Here is a 10,551-nt window from a genome sequence, read left to right on the forward strand (position 1 = left end):
TATATACAAATACAAAAAGAATTTAGTTAAATGATATATTTGCACAACAACAAAGATATGCAGATTTATTTACTGAAGGGGCCTGGCAAGAAAGTTAATATACTGATAAGGATTTTTTCCAGAAACACAAAGAACGTGAAGGGAATAGAATAGAATAGAATAGATTAGAATAGATTAGAACAGAATAGAAAATCCCTTAATTGTCCGACAATGGGGAAATAGTGGTGTTTACAGCAGCAAAAAGAGTATAGAAAATATAATGGCTCAAAAATATGGACCTCAGAAAAATGTATAAGAATAACATAATAGTGAAGAGTTAAACTTTAAAGGGGAACTCCGGTTTAGTCCAGCGGACAGAATGAATGAACGGTATCCGGTGCGCACTGATGACGTCATACACACGCCGTTTTGTTTTTAAAAGATATAAATAAAATAACCGCAGATGTTTGGGGGCCAGTGATTGGCCTCCATGTTCTGAATGCTGGCAAACCATAAATAATAAATGATGAACAGTTTAGTTTGTGCCTTCAAGTCGTTGCCCACAGGAAGACGTAACTGGATATAACCTAACGGAATATCTTCAGAACGGCTCCAAAAGACACTAAACTTATATGGGAGAGTAGAACATGATGGAATAACGGAAAATCAAGGCCCAATGAAAAAAAAAAAAACGGGTTCCCCTTTAGATAATAAAAGACTAAACTGTAAAATACTGTGAAGTGTTTTAACAATATAAAAACTTTGCAGATGAAGAACAAACAACAAAAAGTTTATTGAAGAAATGTGTATCGACAGGTTCACCAGATTTTTTGTTGTTAATCCCAGACAACAATCAACATTTAGCTAATTTATTACTGATTGATAATCAAAAAGAAAAAAATGAAAACAGGGCTCCCAGTAAACCACCTTCATGGCTGATTGAAATTCAGGAAACCTGCATTGCATTTATTTTGGTAACAGAGATGCCCAATCATTCCTGGCTGCAATAATCTGTCCGCTCTGGGTGACAGCATGTCACCTGGCCCACTTCCAATCTGTTTGATGAGATTACAGAAGGTTAAAGGACAACTGACACGGCAGACTCCTTCACCGAGTCACAATAATATCAGGGTGTCATGTTTCTCTTTAGCCTACTTCTACTGTTACATTCATCAGTTATTTTTGATGCCTCATTTTGTTTTTGTAGTAATATTGTGGTGCTTTCAATGATACAATGGCCCAGTTTATACTAAAGTTGCTCTCTTGATTCTATGGAAATGCTTTAACTCTTTGACCAGACATACATCTTACTCTGATCAGTCCAAAGATTGCTTTCATAGCCCTTTGGTTTACACACAGACATTACCAAATGGAGGAAAATGACGATTTTCGGTTATTTTCACCCAACGCATGTGGAAATGTTGCTCAGACAGAGGATGTAAGACGCTAAGAGGAAGTTTTGGGGCTCCTTACAGACCACATATCTGTGGGCTTGATGTTTTTTCCAGGTCTTCAAACCACAATCAAGATTGTTTTCAGTGCACTTCAGGGTTTCCACTCTGTAGGGTCTTTAAATGAAGTCATTCTTACCAAAAGATTTAATTCTTAATAGCAAAAAATTGTCTGTGCTGGTAAAAGTTTAAATGAGGTACACAGTCAAAGTTTAATGCTGACATAAACTATTATTTCCATACAGAGGAGAAATGCTTTAAGTTCTAATTTTGTATGTAAAGTAACGAGGGAGCAGGAAAACCCTTCAGGTCTAATTCATTTCCATCGAATATGAACTTTTTGGATATTAGAATAATATCAAAATACAAATTGCTCCATGTTCTAGTCGTTTAATCTCTGTTCTGTTTTTGCCTCCATGCAGTTAGTGCGCTACCCTCTCCTTCACCCCTCTCCTTCTCTTCCTCTTGTAATGTCTATCTCCATGTCTGTACAGTTTCTGTTATCGTCACTGTGGACCATTGTGGCCTAGTGCCCACATTCACAAGGTCCCATCCACCAGACAAGGATCGTGATTGTTAGTCTGGGCCCACAAGATACAGTGCAGGGTTTAATGTCTTGTAGGCGGGGCTATGTCCTTCTTATTTTTAGTTATACAATAGAGTACTGGAGTTCTTTTTATAAACAGTAACTAGTGAGATGCAACAAATAAAACAAAGCAAGTGTGTTAAGAGAGATTGGTGAGGGGGAAGTTAGAGGAACTGTGCAGAGGATGAAGAGCAGGGTGTGGTTGGCGAGATGGAGTACCTGTGTAGAGACATGTCTGTGCACTTTCCTGGAAACTGAGAGGATGCACCAGTGCACATTCAATAACAAGAGAGATGTGCAAAAGTTATTACCAGGTAATGAATATTTTATGATAGATACAACAATGGTAAAAAATTATTACCCCCCCCCCCTTGCCAGTTGATTATTTTTTGCTTTTTCGTCACACAAAGAAGTTTTCAAATTAGACAGATGCAAACACAAAATCAGTTTACAGTTGATCGTTTTATTTGGTTTAAAAACAACCTTCTTTAAACTAATGTGAACATATTATCACTGATCTCATTGTTGCATTATGCTGTGATGAAAGGGAAGAGATGTTTTAATGTCATTGTGTTTCATTTACCTAGTTGAATAAAGGAATCTATAAACCATTTTTATGTTTCACTGACCACACCCACTAATGACTAAGTCCGGATGTGTAGGATTAGGTAATCACTTCAATAGAACAGGTGTGCCAACATGAGCTAGTCTAAATATTATTGAAAACCAACACACCCTCTAATGCTTTCTAAAGAAGTCCAAAAGAGAAAAAAAACAGTCATTATCAGCATAAAAAGAACTCTTGACCCCAAGGCGCACAAAGGCTGAAAAAAATGTAAAATCCACAGTAAATTTGAGGAAAAAATGTGAAGATGTTTTGTTTTAAGGCAATAGAAGGAACAAATGACAGAGCCTGGAGCTGGAGATGTTGGTGAATGAAAAGTAACCAAAACAAACCATTTAGAATATGAAAGTCACCAAAGTGGTCAGAAGGCTCCACAGCGGCAAGGCTTCAAAGGTGGATGAGATATAGTTTGAGTGCCATAGGGCTCTGGAGATTGTTAGACCGTTGTGGCTGACACGCCTTTTCAACATTGTGAGGTGGATAAGGACAGTGCATGTAGACTGGCAGATTAGAGTGGCCTCTTCCACAAGAAGAGCGACAAGAGTGTGTGTTCCAATTAGAGGCGAGTACACTTCTCAACCTGGCTGGGAAGGGATATGCAAGAGTGATGGAGGAGATAGTTTGGCAGATTGTCAAAACTCCCAAACCCACAAGTGTCTTTTTTGTCCTGGGCGTGAAAAAACACTTGACCAGCTCTACTAGCTCTGCGGGGAGCTCAAGGGTTTATGGAAGTGTGCCATGACTGTCCACATGTTTTGACCCGTGTCCCTCACGGTGCCCTGTGGGGATAATGCAGCAATAAAGGCTGATTTATACTCGCAAACCAGGTCGTCTGCTTATGTCGCAGTGAACGCAAATCTGTCTTCCGCAGACACTTGTACCTAGACCCACAGCTAGTTCCTGATTGGCCCTCTAACGTTGTCGTGCGGAATAACATAGCGCAGACCACGCTTCAATATTGGAATTAAATCAAAAATATCTGCTTATAAAATAAATAACTTTCTTTCTTCACCCTCTTCTAGAGATAGGATGAAGAGCTCAGACATCTGGGAGAGGCTTGGAGTATAGCTGCTTCTCCTCTACATCGAGAGAAGCCAGCTGAGGTGGCTCTGACATTTTCCATGCCACCTGGACACTCCCCTCGGGAGGCCTGTCCAACTATGAGGAGGACCATGGGACGGCCCAGGACTGGTTGAAGGGGCCATGCTTCTTGTCTGGCCCTTAAAAGCCTTGGGCTTCCCTCAGAGGAGCTGAAGGAGGTATCTGGGAGGAGGGAAGTTTGGGAGTCCCCCTTTGACCCTGTCCTGGGCAGAAGAACATGAGACAAGACAATATTTCATTTGATAAATAATCAGTAATAGATGCTGTTAAAATGGGTTCTTGAATTAAAAATTGTTTTAATTTTCAACATATTAAGCTTTCTTTTGAAGTACAGCAAAACTTAAAGGATTATGTTATGTTTTATTTAGACTTAGGCAAACTTCATTGTCATTTTGTATACACAGAGTATATATAAAAGAAATTGTGTTGCACAAGAAATTACTTGATCTTCAAAAGCACTTTGGCTCATCATGGTGTATCTGTGCCAATAGAGTCTATATTCTTGCCGTACTTTGCCTTAATTTGGATGGTTAGGTCTCATGGTTAATGCAAACCGATAATTCAGACATTCATAAATGCCAAAACAACAACAACAACAACAACAACAACAAAAGAAAAAAAAAAACAATTGGGAAGAACTTTAGAAACAGGAATATTTTTCATATGCGCCCAACAAATCTAGGATGGATGCTCGGACACAGTAAATTTGTGTGAGAACAGCAACTTTTAAACAGAGCGTGCACGGGGAGAAATGAGGTCTCACACACATTTAATAGGCGTTCCCTCTTGGGAGCGGGGACAGGGTTGTGCATGTCCAATTTTTTTAAGTGAAGAGGGGGGTATTATTTTGTTATTTGGATAAAAGAAGTCGAATAAAGTAAAGATTTATGACATAGAAGGCATAATAAGCAGGGAGTAGGTGGGACAGAGGACATTATTGGACATAGGGCAAAATCCTGGTTGACTGTCTATACATAGTACAAACATATTAAAAATCACAAAGAATAGTTCACAAATAACTTTTAAAAGTCTCCCAGCAGCAGTATTCTCATCTTAACATAGTGATTTCTACAGTTTGCTCTGCACCAAGCTGACTTATCCATTTATGTCAGCTCATTCACTCTGTAAACTGATAGGTAGAGGTTGTGTCAGAAGCAGGGGATTATGGGTGTCACCAGGTAAACAAGTAAAATCCATGAAGGCTTGACCTCCATTAGATGAACATTTGCTGACCCAGACAGAGACAGTTGATAGTGGAAATCCCAGTGTCTCAACGCTCAGCTTTACAGTTGAACAGATGGTACAAGAGCTCGACAGTCTGGCAGGATGTAGGTAAAAACCTCCTTATTACTTTGACGACTTAGACTCGCTATTAAACAACTGTGAAATACTGTGAAAATCTCCTCACTTCTCCAATGCTTGTGTTTTTTTGTCACACTTGACGTGTTTGAAATCCTGGACCTGTCGTTTGAAGACATCACTAATAAAGAGAATGTTCGTCAACATGTAGCAACATATAAGCTAAAAAATTTAAAGCGCAGTAAAAAACACAGTGGCTTAGCTTTACTGGTCTGGAAAGGGTTACATAGCCATTTCTGAATTTGAAATGTACTGAATTTGAATAGAGGGCTGTGTAATTTAGGTTTGGCTGGGGTGTCAGGAATGTTACCACAATACCCTTATTAAGAAAAGAGACAGAAAAGGGTTATCTGTTTTTCACTCATCCAAGGCTGATGGTGTCATACTGCCACTGATTAACTGAGTTTTGTAACTTTCTGCCGACTGAGAGCCAGGCCCAAATGCAAGAAAAAAAAAATCCAACTTAAAACATTTCTAACCCTTTTTTATAGGAGCTTATCAAATGTACAATTATTTTCTCTGACGCTCGACTACCCTTGGTCTCACTTTAGTATGTCATCTTATGATGTTCTACTTATTCCTCTCTGTATGTTGCCTTTGTCTAATAACATGCTTTATACTTGTTAGATTTCTTTGGGAGCTTCATGAGCGGCATTGTTCGAGTCTCTTGAACTTTTAAGTGTTCGCTTTAAAAGAAAGAAGCTTAAATGCAACACAATGTCCTTTCAGCTCATGTCTTTTCCTATTGTTAAATCTGACCCTCTGCTGACTCATCATATCTCCTTCTTTCAGCACAGACTTCCAACAGTTTGTGCTCCCGGCTGTGTGGAGATGGGGACTGAAGTGACCACATTTTCGGTTGAGTATCTTTTGTGAGTCCTGGTGTTGGCTTGAAGCTCAGTGAAAAGGCTGCATCAGCACATTTTACTCCTTTATCCCTTTGGAGAAAAAAAGAGAGACAGCCAGAAGAACAAACTCAGTGGTTTACGCATTCAAGCGTCGGAGTTCTGCCATGTGCTTACAAAGTTGCAGCAGGTTGATGTGTAAAACATCAAAATAGTTGTGAACATAATGTTAACCCGGCTAAGCAAACAGTCACTTAGAGCTGTTCAGGTCTGCCGTTTGATGTGTGTCCAACTAAAGTACAGTGCCTTGCAGAGGCAAACAAATAGTGACAACTCATTTTTCTGTGAAAAAAAATGACTATTCTTTTTAGAAATTAGCACAAACTTACACTGTATCGCCAGTAGCATTAGCTTATTTGCCTTAAGCATAACTGACATGCCATTCCTGATGCATAGGGGTGTAATATGATGATGGTCCTGCCTTTTTAGCAAGAACAGCTTCAACTCTTCTGGGAAAGCTGTCCACAGGGTTTAGCAGTGTGTTTATGGGAATCTTTGACCAGTCTTCATGAAACACATTTGTGAGGTCACAAACTGATGTTGGACGAGAAGAACTAGCGCTGTCGCCGGTCTCCCAAAGGTGTTCTGATGGGTTGAGTTTGGAACACTGTGCAGGCCAGTGAAGTTCAGTGGACCTTGCTTTGTCCTTTGGTCCACAGTCAAGTTGGAAGGGAAAGGAGTCAGCTCCAAACTGTTCCCATGCATTGTTACAAATGTCTTGGTATGCTGAATCATCCAGAGTTCCTTTCACTGGAACTAAGGGGCCAAGCACCGCTCCTGTGAAATAACACAAATAACCTAGACTTTTCCATCGATTTCCAAATGTAGAAGAGGGATTCGTCACTCCAGAAAACGCATCTGCGCTGCTCTAGTGTCCGGTGGCGGCATGCTTTATGCCGCTGTATTCAACGCTTTGCTTTTCCTCTTGGTGATGCTTGGCTTGGATGCTGTGGCTCGACTATGGAAACCTATTCCATGAGGCTCTCTGCACACTGTGCTTGAGCTAATCCAAAGTGAAGTTTTGATGTGTGTAGTGATTGACATGGCTGAGATGCTGTCATCCCCAAACACTTCAATTCTATCATTATACACCTGAAAAATTAATTTGTCACACTGGTGACATCCTATCACCCATTCTTCATCAAATATTGGTGTCAGTGGCATCAGGTGCAGGAGTTTGCCCTGTGATCGAAGGGTTGTCGGTCCAGGCCTCAGCTTACAGTGTCGTTGTGTCCTTGGGCAAGACACCTTTCCTGCATTGTCTACTGATGGTGGTCAGAGGGCTCGGTGGCCCCAGAGTACGGCAGCTCTGCTTCTGTCAGTGAGCCCCAGGGCAGCTGTGGCTTTATTGTAGTTTGCCACCATCAGTGTGTGTGAATGTAAATTGCTTTGGCCAAGTCTCCTGACTTGAAAAAGTTATATAACCACAGGCCATTTACTATTTGCAAATGTTTGCAACAGCCTGCATACCTAGGTGCTTGATTTCTCACATCTGTGGTCATGGAAGTGATTGGAACACTGGATAACAACCACTTGGATGGGTGTGCAAATATTCTTGGTATTACAGCTCTTTGGACTGGGCTCTGTCGCACGCCAGTTCAAAGTGCAAACATCCAGCTGGTTCCTTTTAGAGGTCACCCTGCATTTAGCTGCATCCGTCTCCAACAGATCTGACCAGCGTTACAGTCCCTGCTGAAGAAAAGCATCCCAAGATGATGGTGATCAGAATGACTTTCCCTCAAACAAACATGATTTATGTTTGGAGGAAATAGTGCCTCCGAGTCACAATAAGCAGTTACATTCTCTGCAGTAAAATCTGGACGTCATGCTTATGAGAAGTAAAAAGATCCAGCTAAGGAATGAAACCAGATCTGAGATGCATTATCCTGAAATGAATGTGATTCTTTTTTAAACTGATGCGCCCTTCTAAACATCTACCTCGGTTCTTTAATTGCTGCATTGGTGCAGTTTGTTCAGATTCTGTTTTATTTTTGGTGACCTACTTCTGGTCTCCTAACTGTTGGTTGCCACGGTGAAGCCGCAGCTTTGTGGAGGAAAAGGGATCAAGGCGCCTGCAAGGAGATTGATGTTGATGTGTTCAACAGAGAAACAGCATTACTGATGTGCCAACACAAAGGACATAAGGCTACAGGTTAGTCATCAAAATCCAATTAAAGCGCACAAATGACAAAAATACTATTTTATGCAACCGGTTTTCCTGTATTTACAAAGCAGGATGACAGAATGTTCTCAACTCAGGTTGAAAAGGATAACGGGAATAAAGGCAGGAAATGTCACCAACGTCAGTTTGAATAAATTGAAAATAACACAAAATGTACTTCAGTGTTACATAGCTGGAGGTCCTGATTTGATTAAAGGAAAACTAATGACACAATATGCAAACTAATATCATTTCACAGGTATAGATCTGCTAGATGAATTACATGGAAATGTTAAGCTGACATGAAATGAGTTTAAATGAGCCTGAGGGCCATTGGCTCTGAACAGATGAAGCCTTTGGTGCCGAGGCGGATGGGATCCTTTTATCCAAAAGACCAAACATGTTCTTTCTCCTGAGCTGCTGATAATCATCAGGTGGAAACAAGAAGAAAATATTCATAACTGGGAGTTTATTACTATTTGTTGGGTTGACTTCAATAATGGACCAAGAGTAAAAGAAAAATTTATTTCCCCATAAATTTAAAAGGCCTTTGTTTGTAGATGAGTTAAGAAGAGTCAATACATAAAATTGATTATTTGTAATAAATGAATTTCTGGTGATGTTTATGATTTTATCCAAATTAACAATAAAACGTTACTAATGCCAAAGTTAGAATTAGTAATTTAAATCCAAATTTCTTCAGATGGTTATAGCTATATTTCCTGTAGTGATCTGTTCTAGTATATCATAAAAGCCTCTGATCAAAGACATTTTGTTGTATGGATAATAATAATCAGTAATCATCTTTCATTAGAGGGATCCACAATCTCTTTTGGAGTTCATTATTAATCTGACGGGACTTTTTATTATACTGACGATAGTCTCCTCAGTGTATCAACTCTACTAACCCTGCAGATGTTTTTACTGCTGACGTCGGCCATTTTAAACAGCCTCCAGAACCTTACTGAGGTGTAATATTACGGCAACAGCTTATCAAACACGGATGGATAATGTCCTAACATTATGCCTGTAATTGAGCGAGAAAACTTTAAATTGGAAATCAAGAAACTTTTGCTTTTAAATCTTCCTTCAGACTCTAAGAACTTAATTTTTTAAGCTTTTAACACAGTAGATCAAGAACGCAACAGTTGGAGCCTGGATAAGTTTGTGTGGTTGCGCCTGAAATGTCTTCCTTCCATTAAACTGGAATATACAAGCTACAAAAAGTATTCACACCCCTTTAAATTTGCCATTCTTTGTTTAATTGCAGCCATTTGCTTTATTTTTCATTAATATATAATCAGCATATTTAAGTCATATTCGGACCCTTTGCTGTGACACTCCTACTTGAGAAATATGGCTGACGAATTCTCCTGATTCTTCTTAAGTTGGTTTTATTTTACATTAGAGTCCAGCAGTGTTTAATTATACTGATTGGACTTGATTAGGAAAGGCCCACACCCGTCTATAAACCTTACAGCCCAGGCCAGAGCAAGCGAGAACCGACCAAAAGAGTTCCGACAGAATTTTGGCAAGGTGCAGATCTCCATAACCTTTAAATGGAAGAAGTTTGAGACGACTAGAACTCTACCTAGACCTGGTCGTCCAGCCAAACTGAGCAATGGAGGGAGGAGAGCCTTGGGAAGAGAAGGAGCCAAAGATCACGGTGAAGGAGCTCCAGAGATGCACTAGCAAGCTGGGAGAAAGTTCCACAAAGTCAGTCAGCTTCCAAAACATTCTCTGGTCATATGAGGCAAATATTGAATTCTAAGCAGAATGTGTGCAGAAAACAAGGCGCTGCTCACACCTGCCCAATACAGTCCTAACAGTGAAACATGGTGGTAGCAGCATAATGCTATGGGGGCATTTTTCAACTCAAGGGACCTGATGACTGGTTGCTGCTCAAGGACAGATAAATTGGACCAAGTACAGAGACACTGTGGAAACAATCATCTTCCAGAGGGTCCAGCTTCAGAAAAGATGATGACCTGAAGCAAAATAATAAAAATAATGGCTTCAACAACTCTGATCATCCTAGACTGGCCCAGCTAGAGCCTTAGACCCAATAGAGCATCTCACCAGTGTTCACCATCCAACCTGAGAAAAATGGATCCCCTAATCCAGGTGTCAAAAACTTGGTCCTAAGACTCATTGCTGCACAAGTTCAAAAGGGTGAATCTACTTAATATTCAGCAAAGGGTCTAAATACTTAAGACCATTTGACTTTTGTTTTCCTTTAATGAAATGGCTGCAATGAAACAGAGTGGGGGAAAAAAAATTATATATATATATATATATATATATATATATATACAGGTGCTGGTCATAAAATTAGAATATCATGAAAAAGTAGATTGATTTCAGTAATTCCATTTAAAAAGTGA

The sequence above is a fragment of the Cyprinodon variegatus genome, unplaced genomic scaffold (genome assembly GCF_000732505.1).
Source record: "Cyprinodon variegatus isolate N-32 unplaced genomic scaffold, C_variegatus-1.0 Scaffold325, whole genome shotgun sequence".
NCBI lineage: Eukaryota > Metazoa > Chordata > Actinopteri > Cyprinodontiformes > Cyprinodontidae > Cyprinodon > Cyprinodon variegatus.